The 15,282-nt window shown below is 43.0% G+C and overlaps 1 protein-coding gene across 2 annotated transcripts in view; it reads right to left on the bottom strand.

Annotated features, from left to right (window-relative positions):
* KAZN (kazrin, periplakin interacting protein) overlaps window positions 1-15,282 on the bottom strand; it is a 1,338,251-nt gene that overhangs the window by 862,111 nt on the left and 460,858 nt on the right. The window lies entirely within an intron of this gene.

Below are 15,282 nucleotides of genomic sequence, written 5' to 3'. Positions count from 1 at the left end.
TTATCATCCGAGCTCCTCACCAAAAAAAATCAGGTCAATTCTGTGCTACATCAAGAATTCGAGTTCTCCAGGAATGTTGATCTAGGGGCTCTGATTGATCCAAAATATGGGTTTAAAACTGCATTCTGGAAATTGCATGGCTTTTGAGGAATTACATATAATTTTTAAAATAAATATTGTACATAAATAAGTCTTTTAGAAATTAATTAATTAACTTATTTGGCTGAACCTGGTCTGAAATGCAGCACATGGGATCTTTAATTGCAGCATGCAAACTCTTATTTGTGGCATGTGGGAACTAGTTCCCTGACCAGGGATCAAATCTAGGATCCTTTCATTGGGAGCATGGAGTCTTAGCCACTAGACTGCCAGGCAAGTCCCTTCAGTTCAGTTCAGTCACTCAGTCATGTCCAACTCTTTGCAACCCATGAACTGTAGCACGCCAGGCCTCCCTGTCCATCACCAACTCCCAGAGTCCACCCAAACCCATGTCCATTGAGTCGGTGATGCCATCCAGCCATCTCATCCTCTGTTGTCCTCTTCCCCTCCTGCCCTCAATCTTTCCTAGCATCCGGGTCTTTTCAAATGAGTCAGCTCTTTGCATCAGGAGGCCAAAGTATTGGAGTTTCAGCTTCAACATCAGTCATTCCAATGAACACCCAGGACTAATCTCCTTTAGGATGGACTGGTTGGATCTCCTTGCAGTCCAAGGGACTCTCAAGAGTCTTCTCCAATACCACAGTTCAAAAGCATCAATTTTTCTGTGCTCAGCTTTTTTTATAGTCCAACTCTCACATACATACATGACTACTGGGAAAACCATAGCCTTGACTAGATGGACCTTTGTTGGCAAAGTAATGTCTCTGCTTTTTAATATGCTATCTAGATTGGTCATAACTTTCCTTCCAAGGAGTAAGCTTCTTTTAATTTCATGGCTGCAATCACCATTGGCTGTGATTTTGGAGCCCCCAAAAATAAAGTCAGCCACTGTTTCCACTGTTTCCCCATCTATTTGCCCATCATGAAGTGATGGGACCAGATGCCATGATCTTAGTTTTCTGAATGTTGAGCTTTAAACCAACTTTTTCACTCTCCTCTTTCACTTTCATCAAGAGGCTCTTTAGTTCTTCACTTTCTGCCATAAGGGTGGTGTCATCTGCATATCTGAGGTTATTGATATTTCTCCCAGCAATCTTGATTCCAGCTTGTGCTTCTTCCAGTCTAGCATTTCTCATGATGTACTCTGCATATAAGTTAAATAAGCAGGGTGACAATATACAGCCTTGATGTACTCCTTTTCCTATTTGGAACCAGTCTGTTGTTTCATGTCCAGTTCTAACTGTTGCTTCCTGACCTGCATACAGGTTTCTCAAGGGGCAGATCAGGTGGTCTGGTATTCCCATCTCTTTCAGAATTTCCCACAGTTTATTGTGATCCATATTTACCCATAATTTTCAGACTGAATGAACAGGCTATGTGAAAGCTGCAGATGGTATTTAATAATGCTTATTAGTTACTGAGTGCCATGCGCTAAGTGCTTTACCTGGGATATCTAATTAAATCCTTGTGGCAGTTGTAGAAAGTACCTCCTTTTTTCAGATATGAAAAGTCAGAGCTAGGATTGCGGAGCCATTTTTTTTTAAATTTATTATTTGTCTGTTTTTAGTGCCACCCATGTGGTGCTTTGCTAGATACAAAAGCCTGGTAGTAGATGAGCAGAGCAGAGAACCTGGATTTAATGTGGGCCTATGAGACTTGTGATCATTCACCTAGAGCCAAACATCCTGGAATGCGAAGTCATGTAGGCCTTAGGAAGCATCACTACAAACAAAGTTAGTGGAGGTGATGGAATTCCAGTTGAGCTATTTCAAATGCTAAAAGATGATGCTGTGTAAGTGTTCCAGTCAATATGCCAGCAAATTTGGAAAACTCAGCAGTGGCCACAGGACTGGAAAAGGTCAGTTTTCATTCCAATCCCAAAGAAAGGCAATGCCAAAAAATATTCAAACTACAGCACAATTGCACTCATCTCACACGCTAGCAAAGTAATGCCCCAAATTCTCCAAACCAGGCGTAAACAGTATGTGAACCGTGAACTTCCAGATGTTAATGCGGGTTTTACAAAAGGCAGAGGAACCAAAGATCAAATTGCCAACATCCGCTGGATCATTGAAAAAGCAAAAGAGTTCCAGAAAAACATCTATTTCTGCTTTACTGACTACGCCAAAGCCTTTGACTGTGTGGATCACAACAAACTGTAGAAAATTCTGAAAGAGATGGGAATACCAGACGACCTGACCACCTGAGAAATCTGTATACAGGTCAGGAAGCAACACTTAGAACTGGACATGGAACAGCAGACTGGTTCCAAATAGGAAAAGGAGTACATCAAGGATGTATATTGTCACCCTGCTTGTTTAACTTATATGCAAAGTACATCATGTGAAATGCCAGGCTGGATGAAGCACAAGCTGGAATCAAGATTGCCAGGAGAAATATCAATAACCTCAGATATGCAGATGACACCACTCTTATGGCAGAAAGTGAAGAACTAAAGAGCCTCTTGATGAAAGTGAGAGGAGAGTGAAGAAGTTAACTTAAAGCTCATCATTCAGAAAACAAAGATCATGGCATCCAGTCCCATCACTTCATGGCAAATAGATGGGGAAGCAGTGGAAACAGTGACAGACTTAATTTTGGGGGGCTCCAAAATCACTGCAGATGGTGACTGCAGCCATGAAATTAAAAGATGCTTGCTCCTTGGAAGGAAAGCTATGACCAACCTAGATAGCATATTAAAAAACATAGATATTACTTTGCCAACAAATATCCTTCTAGTCAAGGCTATGGATTTTCCAGTGGTCATGTATGGATGTGAGAGTTGGACTGTAAAGAAAGCTGATTTAACCTAGATGTCCATCAGCAGATGAATGGATAAGAAAGCTATGGTACATATACACAATGGAGTATTACTCAGCCATTAAGAAGAATACATTTGAATCAGTTCTAATGAGGTGGATGAAACCGGAGCCTTTTATACAGAGTGAAGTAAGCCAGAAATAAAGACACCAATACAGTATACTAACGCATATATATGGAATTTAGAAAGATGGTAATGATAACCCTGTGTACGAGACAGCAAAAGAGACACTGATGTATAGAACAGTCTTATGGACTCTGTTGGAGAGGGAGAAGGTGGGAAGATTTGGGAGAATGGCATTGAAACATGTATAATATCATGTGTGAAACGAATCACCACTCCAGGTTCAATGCACGATACTGGATGCTTGGGGCTGGTGCACTGGGACGGCCCAGAGGGATGGTATGGGGACGGAGGAGGGAGGAGGGTTCAGGATGGGGAACACATGTATATCTGTGGTGGATTCATTTCAATATTTGGCAAAACTAATACAATATTGTAAAGTTTAAAAAAAAAAAAAAAAAGCTGAGAGCTGAAGAATTGATGTTTTTGGACTGTGGTGTTGGAGAAGACTGTTGAGAGTCCCTAGGACAGCAAGCAGATCCAACCAGTCCATCCTAAAGAGAATCAGTTCTGAATATTCACTGGAAGGACTGATGCTGAAGCTGAAACTCCAATACTTTGGCCACCTGATGCAAAGAACTGCCTCATTGGAAAAGACCTTGATGCTGGGGAAGATTGATGGCAGGAGAAGAAGGGGATGACAGAGTATGAGCTGGTTGGATGGCATCACTGACTCGATGGACATAAGTTTGAGCAATCTCCGGAAGTTGTTGATGGACAGACCCTGGCATGCTGCAGTCCATGGGGTCTCAAAGAGTTGGACACGACTGAGCAACTGAACTGAGCTGCACCACGAGACTTGTTTCAGAGGCTGAAAGCAAAGCCTTTTTGTGAATTCTTGTATCAATAGACACACATGGATGTGGCATTTGCCATTCAAAGGTCCTGAGATGGCCCCATCCCCACTCCCTTTTTAAGAAGCAGTTGCTGTCTCCAAGGACACGGCCATAGGCTGAACTATGGCCTCCTCTGTATTAGTCAGGGTTCTATAGAACCAATAGGCTCTCCTAGATGTGTACACAGGAACAGGTTTATTACAAGGAATTAGTTCATGAAATTTTATGGAGGATGTGAAGTCCCATGATTTGCTGTCTGTAGGCTGGGGACCCAGAGAGCTGGTGATGCAATTCAGAGAAATCTGAAACCCTGAGAATCAGGGAAGCTGAGGGCAGGAGAAAACAGAGTCTCATCTCACTCAGTCAGGTGGGTAGCAAATTCTTCCATCCTCTGCCTTATTTGTTCTATACTTTGTTGTTGTTCAGTTGTTAAGTCGAATCTGACTGTGACCCCATGAACTGCAGCACACTAGCCCTCAACAAAGTGGGTGATGCCCACTCACATTGGAGAGGGCAAGTCAATTCATTGATTCCACTGATTCAAAAGTTACTTTCATCTGGAAATACCTGAACAGGCATTCCTAGAAACAACATTTAGCCACATATGTGTGCATCCCAGGATCCAGTTAAGATGACTTACTAATTAACCATCACACACTCAAATTCACATTTTGAAGTCTTAACCCCCACTACCTCAGAAAGTGATTTTATTTGGAGATAGGGTTTTTTAAGAGGTAATTAAGTAATGCCATTAGGGTTGGTGCTAATCTAACATAACTGGTGTCCTTATAAGAAGAGGAGATATGGACATAGAACACATGAGAAAGTGTGTAGATATAGGGAGAAGATGGCAATCTATATTCATGGAGAGAGGCCTTGATCTTGGCTGTCCAGCATCCAGAAGCGTGAGACAACAATTTCATTTGTTTAAGCCACCAGTCTGCTTACTTTATTATGGCAGCCCTAGGACGTGGTCCTAGTTCTTAGTCTGAAGAGGTGGTGTTGTTTAGTCACTAAGCCATGTCCGACTCTTTACGATTCCACAGAATGCAGCATGTCAGGCTCCCCTGTCCTTCGTTATTTCCCAGAGTTGGCGCTAGTGGTAAAGAATCTGCCTGCCAAATGCAGGAGACACAGAGAAATGGGTTTGATCCCTGGTTGGGAAGATCCCTTGGAGGAGGAAATGGCAACCCACTCCACTATTTTTGCCTGGAAAATTCCATGGACAGAGAAGCCTGGCAGGCTACAGTCCATGGGGTCACAAAGAGTCAGAGATGACAGAGCACACACACACAGGTTCCCCTGTCCTTCAGAGTTTGCTCAAACTCATGTCCATTGAGTCAGTGATGCTATCTAATCATCTCATCCTCTTCTGTCCCTTTTTCCTTTTGCCTCCAATCTTTCTCAGCATCAGGGTCTTTTCCAATGAGTTGGCTCTTCCCATCAAGTGGCCAAAGTAATGGAGCATCAGCCTCAGCATCAGTCCTTCCAATGAATATTCAGGGTTGATTTCCTTTAGGATTAACTCGTTTGATCTCCTTGTGGTCCAAGGGAGTCTCAAGAGTCTTCTCCAGCACCACAATTCAAGAGCATCAATTCTTCAGTGCTCAGTCTTCTTTATGGTCCAACTCTTACATCTGTACATGACTACTAGAAAAATCATAGCCTTGACTATATGAACCTTTGTTGGCAAAGTAAGTCTCTGCTTTTTAATATGCTGTCTAGGTTTGTCATAGCTTTCTTTCTAAGTAGCAAGTGCCTTTTCATTTCATAGCTGCAGTAGGGGCACTAAACAGTAAGAAGGAGGGAGGGAGAGGGGTCAGCGAGGAGAAAAAGAAAGAGAGAGAGAGAGACAAAAGAATGTTTCCTGAGCCCTCTTTGCCTCTTGGCTACTTTAATCTTAACCACTGCCTCAAATCCTTGCTTAGAAGGCAAGCATACGCTCACAGCCATAGCCTGCACCACGTGTCCCTTGCTTAATCTAAATCAGCTAATAGCTGGTCTCCTCTACCACCACACTTCCTGTGCTTGTTAGTAGCTGGAGAGGCATCAGTGTCACACTATAATGATACAATTTTCAGGTCCCAGTGTAAAAGGAAAAGGCTGAGAGGACCCCTTGTTCAAAAATTACTAAGAATTTCAAGACAGCAAGAGCAGAGAATTGAACCAAGCATTGGCCCCTCTAAGAACATGGTTCTAGGCAACTACACAGGATGCACACCCAGGAAGCCAGCCCTGGTCTCATGTCTGTGCTTGACTGAAGTGGTCAGAGATCATTTTCAGAGGGAGCCTTCTACTTCCACAGGAATGCAACAGGGACAATGTAAAGATGCAAAGGGACAGACACTCCTCCGTCAGGGACTTTAGATCCACATGACACCTGGCCACCAGAGCACCAGCCTCTTGGGCCTCTGTCTTGGTCAGTTCTGGCCAGATTTTGAACTGTTGGTTGCTGCACAGGAAATGCAAGAAGAGAGTTTTGCTTACAGAGGTGCCAGTGAAATGCTGAAGCCATCAAATGCTGGGATGGGAGGAGTAGCCTGCTTTTGTATGTCTGCTTTTTGTTCAAAGTAATAATAATTGTAAAAATTGTAACAGTGGCCAACTTTTATTGGGCACTTGACATATACCAGGCTCTGTCATAAGTTCTTTATGGAAATTATTTTACTTAATTATCTCGACAACCCCCTGAGCGCTGTTGAGTGAATCAACAGTTCACTGACTGGGAGCCTGATGCATAGACAGGTTAAGGCCAAGGTTCTTCAGTGGGTGAGCTGGGATTCCAATGGAGATTGTCTCCCGGGTGCATAGTTAAGTTATTTTGCATTGTCACATTTACTTTCAGCAAATCCAGGAGAGAACAGTGCCAACTTAGCACCAGTCAAGAGCCAAAAGAGATTTGTTTTTTCAGGGGTGAGGGTGAGGGGAGCAGGATTTCCTGTTTCAGTTAAGGGTAAAATGGAGAGAGTTAAGAGTTAAAATGAACCTCACATATAACCATTTCTTCATGTGTCAAATGAAGATGGTAACTGTGGAACAGGAGAGAAGGGAGCAGGGTACAACCTTTAAAAGAATGACATGACCATAAGATATGACAAAGACTAGTTAGAACCAACTAGGCCCAGGATAGTGGAAAACTTGACTTCTAGTAGATCTTGAGCCTCATTATATGCTCATTGTAATGCATTAGCTTAATGACACATCCACCAACACCATGACAGTTCTGAGGCCAACCATAAAAGGTCGAAAGGTGGGAGGTGTCCCAATTCGTGGAAATCCCCTCTCCTCCCTCAAAATAGTAGGTATAGTTGCTACTGCTACTGCTAAGTCGCTTCAGTCATGTCCGACTCTATGCAACCCCATAGACGGCAGCCCACCAGGCTCCCCCGTCCTTGGGATTCTCCAAGCAAGAACACAAGAACACTGGAGTGGCTTGCCATTTCCTTCTCCAATGCATGAAATTGAAAAGTGAAAGTGAAATCACTGTCATGTCCAACTCTTAGCGACCCCATGAACTGCAGTCTACCAGGCTTCTCCGTCCACGGGATTTTCCAGGCAAGAGTACTGGAGTTGGGTGCCATTGCCTTCTCCGAGTAGGTATAGCACTCCCATTCATTAGCCTATGAAATTACCTGGCCCATAAAAACTAACCACACCATATTTCAGTTCTCTCACATTCTGAGATAGTCCACACTCTGTGGAGTGTTTCTCTCTAAATATATCTACTTCTCACCTATCACTTCATCCACAAATTCTCTGGAGATGAAGCAAGAACCTCAGATTCACCAGCAACAACTGCTGATGTGCTTACTTCTCAAGGTGCCTGTGATGACCAGACACTCTCGGGTGCTGTTTGCCATCGATGCCTGATCTGCTCCATGATCAGCCCATGGTCCTTCACTTTCCTCTCTACCTTCTCTCCAATCTGTTCTCCACACTGCAACTCAGTCCATCTTATCATAAAGTAAATCTGATAGTCATTTCCTGTAACAACTTTCTGTGCTCTCAGGTTAAAGACAAAACTCTTCCCTGGCCTGCAAAGTTCTCTAGGACCTTGCCCCTCACTGCTGCCCACCCTCCCCTCACTGTTTGCTTTTCATCACTTCTTGGGTTTCAGCCCCACTGGCCTTTTTCAGAACCCTGAACTCATCATGCTTTCTCCTCACACAGGGCCTTTGCACAGGCTGCTGCTGGAAGGCTCTGCTCTTCATCCTTCACCTTGGTGACTACCACTCAGTCCTACACAACCACTTTCAGAATCAATTCCTTCATTTCCTTTCTCAAGCAACTACTTTATAGAGATTTTATTCAAATACCATACAATTCATTTATCTAAAGCATACAATGCAATGGTTTTTGGTACATTCAGAGGATTATGCAGCCATTATCATAATCAGCAATTTTAGAACATTCTCATCATACCAAAAGAAATACCTCTCCATTAAAAGTCACTCTCATTTCCCCCTGCTTCCTTCTTCCTTACTCCCTGAGGCAATCATTGATTTATTTCTTTCTTTATGGTTATAAACAAAATTATACAATAAGTGGTTTCCTATATCTGGTTTCTTTGACTTAGCCTAAGGTTCTTAAGGTTTATCTAGATTATAGCATGTATCAGGACCCATTTCTTTTTATTGCCAAACAGGATTCCATTATGTGAATATACCACATTTAGTTTATTTATTCATCACTTGAAAGTTATTTGCGTTGTTTCCACTTGATTCTGGTATGAACATTTACATACGGGCTTTTGTGTGTATATGTATTTTCGATCCTCTTGAATTTCTGGGCCACATGGTAACTCTATGTTTAACCTTTTGCGGAACAGCCCGATTGTTTTCCAAAGTGGCTGCACCATTTTCCATTTCCACCAGAAACGTATTAGGGTTCCAATTTATTCACATCCCCAACAATGCTTGTTATTATCTTTTTTTTATTACAGTCATCCTCGCAGATGTGAAATGGTATCTCATTGTGGCTTTGACTCACGTTTCCCTGATGGCTAATGATCTTGAGCATCTTTTCATATGTTTATCGACCCTTTGTGTATGTTCTTTGGAGAAAGGTCTATTGATCCTTTGCCCGTTTTTTTTTTTTAATTGGGTGGAGTTATTTCCTCTTGAAGTCAGTTGCCTCCATTATCAACAACCTCTTTAAGAAAAGCCTTAGAAAATGGGACTTTTCCTCTTAGAATGAAGAGCACGTTTCTGCTGTGACAAGTGGGAGTTTGGTCTCAAAAAATAATTTAAAATCTGGGGACTTGACAAAAATGCCTTGATAGAGTTGGCAAGTCCAGAAAGGAAGATTCAGACTTCAGGGAATTGTTCTGTCTAAAAAAAGGAAATGGCAGCCCAATTAATATTCTGTGAAAGTAAAAAAGAAAATCTTGGAAGTGCCAACTTCTGGATAATATTACTAATTGTGGTTTTCTCCCCAAATCTGCCTTTGCTCTGCGACCCTTCCATTCTGGTAGTCACCCAAGAGAATAAATAAACTCATTTGTCTGACCTCATTCCCCAGCAAGGGCAGATCAAAATTCCAGGGGGAAATTACAGAAACAGCACTCCATTTCTTGCAAGGTGATTCTCTCCCAATTCTGATTCTTTCCCCTCAGGGTTCCCCTTGCGACATTAGCATCTATTATCTTCCTGGCTGAATTCTTCCCTAAAGGGCACCCAGTGTCCCTAGGCAATGCCAGTGTCAAGGAAACCTCACCAACTGTGAAGGAAGTGTGACCTCCTAGAGGAGGCAGAAAAGAACCCTGGTGGAAAGATTTTGGGGTCAGTGCAAAGCTGTCCTGACTTCTGCAGTGAAATGAGTCCCAGGAGCTTGAGGTACACACCATGTCGAGCTACTGTTTCCTTGGTAAAACTGGGTAAAAGCCCAGGCAAGAATGCTCAGAGCCTCAGGGCTTCTGTGTTTTTGTTGAGTGGGGCATCAGTGTCTTGGAAGGAATTAGAGCATCCTTTAATGAGGATCATTGGCCTGAATCCCTAGAATGACAGAGATGCTTAGAAATACCCTTGCAGAGTAAGATGCTTGAATACACTCAGGCACAAAGATAGACTGTGGCTTCTTTATTCTCACAAATAAGGTCTCATTCAATAGTAAGGAATAAGGAATCATTCAAGCACATAGATAAACTGAGAGGACTTCCTGTCTAAGACACATGTTTCAGGTGGAGTTGTATTTACAGCAATAATTTTCAAGTTCAAGTTGTTGTAAGCTCTCCTCTCAGTGGGAATTTTAAACAAGTCCTGATAACCCCATTTTGTAGATGGAGAGAGCAGTTCCGCATGTGTGTCCTATCCAGCAATTCAGTCACATCTGGTGCATGAGCGTATGGTATGGATAAAATGTGTGAAAAAGAAACAGCTCAGAGAAAAGGGCAAGGAAGTGAAGGTGTCCAAAAATAAAAGATCTTTTATGCAACAAAAATATTTCTTCTGACAAAACCATCCTTGGGAATTCACTATATATAAGAGAGAAAAGCAGAATTAAGCTGATTCAAATGGATTACTTAACACTATATGTATGGGCATGGGGGGAGCTGGGGTGTTGGAACAAAGGCAACCAATGATTCCTCTTGTAATGTGCCCAGGACCTCCCGAATTTTAGCCCTCGGTCCCAGGATACTTCTTCAAGCCTGGGCAGACTGGAACAGTAGGTCATCCCTTGTGGGAAGTGGGCTCACTGAACCAGTAGGCTGTAGCTTCCCATGTCCCATTGGAACTTCAAGGGCTCCAGCAAGTGACACAACAGTAGGGACCAGAGTTTCTGTTGTTCATTTCTTTACCCCTTGTGCCAAGCTGTGTGCTTTGTTTATGGAAAGCACTGAATCAATGTTGCTTGAATTGAAATAACATGACCCCCAGAACATACTTTAAATCTCACTGTCATAGAGGAAAAGGCAGAAAGAAAAGGGGGAAAGGAAGGTGCATCTATCGAACTTCTAGAATGCTCCAGGGCCTGGGCCAGATGCTTCATATGCATTGATCTCAGCAAACCTATATGCAGGATTTAAAAAAATATTTATTTTTGGCTGTGTTGGGTTTTAGTTGCAGCAAGCGGGATCTTTAATGCAGCATGTGACTTCTCTCTAGTTGTGGTGGGCAGGCTTAGTTGCCCTTCAGCCCATGGGATCTTAGTCCAGGATCAGGGATTGAACCCACATCCTCTGAATTGGAAGGTAAATTCTTACCCACTGGACCACCAGAGAAGTCCCTGTGGTAGGATTTAGAAACAGCAAAGTGAGTTGGTATGGAAACCGGCCTGAAAACGCAGGTGTGTCTGTTCCAGCACCTTTGATATGGTCATCGCTCTATATTTCTGTACAATTCAAAGGCATCCCCAAAGGCTTCCACTTTCCTCGCCATCTTCTGCACATGCCTGGGATCACCATCCTTTCCACAAGCTGACTTGCCCCCAACTCCCCACCGCCTACCAGGGCTGCTGGCCAGGATGCTGTTCAGCAACGGTGCTTCACCTGCCCACCCATCCATCCACCCCAGGGCTTGGAGATGCTCAGCCACTTCTGGCTTCAGATGACGGCTGGCCAAATAAAATCCCAGATTCTCAATCCAATAGTTTAGGGCAGCTGCAAAGCCCCAGAGTGCAGGCTGGGCCAGGCTCTGCAAAAGCCCCAACCAAAGGATATGGTTTAGGGGGACAAAATCACCTGGTGGGGTCAGAGGTCGGGGGCAGGAGGCGGCTCAGCCTCACGCTACCCCTCGGGGTCTTGTTTGGTGACAAAACAACCGTCCTTGGGTCCTGGATCAAGTCAGGCAATGGCAGTCCTGGGATTCCTGTCCTGCTCAGTGGCACTAAAGTTCCTTCAAAGGGATGTGGCTGCAATTTGCCTTCCAGCCGGCTTGCCTTGTGTGTGTAGCAGCAATCCCTGAAGCCGCTGCTGCTGATAAAATATACATGTGCATCTCAACCGCCTTCACCCTTCAAATCTGGTAGAGACACAGGCGGGCAATTTTCAGACTTGGAGGCATGTGTGCTCTTTCAGGGAAACCCAAGTGGGCTGGCCCCTGGACTTTTGTTTTGACCAAGAGGATTTAAGAAGCCAAGCGAAATAGAACACCTCTTGACATGACATTGTGCCAGTCGAGAATGGTTAGAAATTGTTCCAGAAATATCCAGTGAAACTGTTTTCAAGTGCCTTTGGACAAACACTCAGTGCTCTGAGTGTAACTGGGATTGTGTGAGCTTAGAGTTTGGGCTCGACAGATTCCAGGCATGCTGGCTTTGAATCCTGCCTACTTACTGCCTATGTGACCTCAGGGGGGCTGCTTGACCTCCATGCCCCAGTTTCGTCCTCTGTAAAATGGTGATGATATCAGTGTCCACCTCCTAGTGTTGTCATGAGGCATAAGTGAGATCAAGCAGCACTTGCAGAATGCCTGGCATGGACAGAGGCTCTCACTCAATAAACGTGGGCTACTGGCATTTGGGGCTTTCCTGGTGGCTCAGTAGCAAAGAATCTGCCTGCCAATGCAGGAAACCTAGGTTCTTTCCCTGGGTTCTTTTCCCTAGAGAAGGAAATGGCAAGCCACTCCAGTATTCTTGCCTGAGAAATCCCGTGGTCAGAGGAGCCTGGTGGGCTACAGTCCATGGGGTTCCAGAGTCGGACATGACTGAGTGACTAGACAACAGCAATCGTCATTTTACCAAATGAATGGCTATGTTTGGCTATCCGAGTTTGCTAGGGCTACAGTGCCTGTGTACCACAAACTCTGTGGCTTAAACAATTTTTTTTTAACTTTCAAAAAAAATTGGGGGTTTATTGATTTATTTTTGGCTGCAGTGGGTCTTTGTTGCTGAGAGCGGGTTTTCTCTAGTTGTGACACGTGTGCACTACGCTCTAGGTGCTGTGTGTGGGCTTCTCATTGCAGAGGCTTCTCTTGTTGCAAAGCATGGGCTTTAGAGCTCAGGCTGAGTACCTACTGCACAGGGGCTTAGGTGCCCTGCAGCATGTAAAATCCTCCTGGACCAGGGATGGCACCTGTGGCTCCTGGGTTGGCAAGCAGATTCTTAACCACCGGACCACCAGGGAAGTCAATGAGAGAAATTTGTTACCTTATAGTCCTGGAGGCTAGAGGTCCAAGATCAAGATGTTGACAGGGATGATTTCTTCTGAAGGCTGTGTAAGAATCTGTTCCATGCCACTCTCCTAGCTTCTGGTGGTTTTCTGGCCATCTTTGGTATCCACTGGCTTGATCTCTGCCTTCTCATTCACATGTATGCATGTCTCTGTGTCTAAATTTCCTCTTTTATAAGGATAGCCATCATACTGGAATAGGGGTCCATTCTTCTCCAGTAGGACCTCCTCTTAATTAATTACATCTACAATGATTTGTATTATATTTCCAAATAAGGTCACATTCTGAGACCCTGGGGATTAGGATCAGGACGTCAACACAGGAGATTTGGGGAGATAACATTCAACTCCTAACAGGGATTTACCCTCTACACTTGTGAGTTCTTTTCTTGCAGTAAGGGGGTAAAAAGGGTGGTCAACATCCCACCCCACTCCACATGTTCTAGAACAGCCAAGATGCTCCTGCTCTGCCCTGTAACCTCATCCTACATCCTTGCTACTACTGGATGGGTTCAAGGCCCATCTCCCTTCCTGTGGCATCTTTTCCTTCTCTTTCTCTTTCCCTGCCCATCTCAGGGTCCAGGACACTGCCTTGCACCTAGCAGACACGCCATAAATATTTAAGTGAATGGATGTGCCTTAATCCTCAACAACTCCAGGGGGTAAGCATCACTATCTTGTTTTATGATAAAGGGAATAATTCATTTACACTCAGAGCTATTGTCTTTGGACTGAGGCACCACTTGCATAACTGCTGGTTTTCTAGAACCCTTCACATCCCTGACAGTACTGAACTCACATGACAGGTCTACCTAACATATTCCAGGGCCGCCTCCATGAATCTCTGAATGAGCATCTCCCAGCATGTCCATTTCTAACATCTCAGAATTACCTGTGATTCTGAGACCAGCTCTGTTTGAGAGCAACTGCCTAAGGATGTAAATATAAGAGTAGAGAGGGCAGGAACCTTTTTTCTTTTGATTTCATGTTTTCCTCAGAAGGAACAGTAGTTTAGAACTATCCCAAGTCTCTCTCCATTTCAGTAATTCAGTGTCTTCTCTGATTTCTGGGTTGGGGATGAGGGACTGGGTATGCCTAATTAAGCTCTTTGCATGGTCTGCCTTTCTCAGTCTGCCTGCTAAGATCTCACATGCTGTCTGCTCCCTGCCAGGTGATACAGGGACTTGTCAGGAAGATGAGGGAGAGTCTGTTAAATTACTTTAGTGTTTAGATTACATTGGATAAATTTAAATGAGTAATATGATATTTTTCATCAATATTGATAATATGCCAGAAGTTATATCCTTTGAAACTCCTTAAACCTATGATAAATAGAAATTATATGACCACTCAAAAACTCTGTGAGATAGTTTTACAAAACAGGCATTCTATGCCTCCTGATTGACACAATATGCAGAACCATTAGTACTGAGGAATTAGTCTTGCCAAAAAAAGAAATTGAATCTGATCAAGCTTCTGGATTTACCTAATGCTGTTTTACAGAAAATACAGGAGAAATAAGAAAATGTTAACTGATACCATGTATGGACTTAAATATATCCAGAATGTGGGAAATTAATAGGGCAAATGATTTCATTTCTTCAACAAATAAATGGTCCAAAATGAAATACATAAAAAGAGAGATGAAAACTATGCATGTTAAAAGTCATAAGAAGCAGATCAACTAAATGCAACATCTAGATTTTGTTTGCATTTGATTCAAATACAACAACAGTTAAAAAAATTCTCAGACATAAAGGGAAACTTGAACACTGATTAGATTTGATCAGATTAAAGAATTATTTTTAATTTTTTGGTATGCTAATGTACTGCAGTGTTCTTAAAGAATAAAATCCTTTTCAGTTAGACATAATATTAAAAATTTAAAGGTAGAATTACATAATGTCTGGGAGTTGCTTCAAAATAATTTGGAGGGGGTAATGGGTATGAATTGAAATGAAACAAAATTGGTGATGAATTGATAATTATCAAAGCTGAGAAATATACAGATGGGAGTCCATCATACTGCTTTTTCTAACTTGGTATAATTTTGAAAAAAATTTAGGTGTTGTAAGTGGCATTGTGGCTGTGTTTTTAAGAAGACACTTTACCTTTTAGAGATAGGTTCTGATATATTTTTGGATGAAATGATATGATCTATGAGATTTGCTTTAAAATAATTCAGAGTTGGGTGTGTATTATGGACTGAAAGTTTGTATTCCTCCAAAATTCATGTGTGTGTGTGCATTGGCTCAGTTGTGTCTGAAGCTTTGCAACCCCGAGAACAGCAGCCCTTC

The sequence above is a fragment of the Bos grunniens genome, chromosome 16 (assembly GCF_055505025.1).
Source record: "Bos grunniens cultivar Pamir isolate PY7600 chromosome 16, Bosgru_T2T1.0, whole genome shotgun sequence".
Taxonomy (NCBI): Eukaryota; Metazoa; Chordata; class Mammalia; order Artiodactyla; family Bovidae; genus Bos; species Bos grunniens.
Note: the sequence above shows the minus strand (reverse complement) of the source record. Positions and strands in the feature narration are given on the sequence as shown.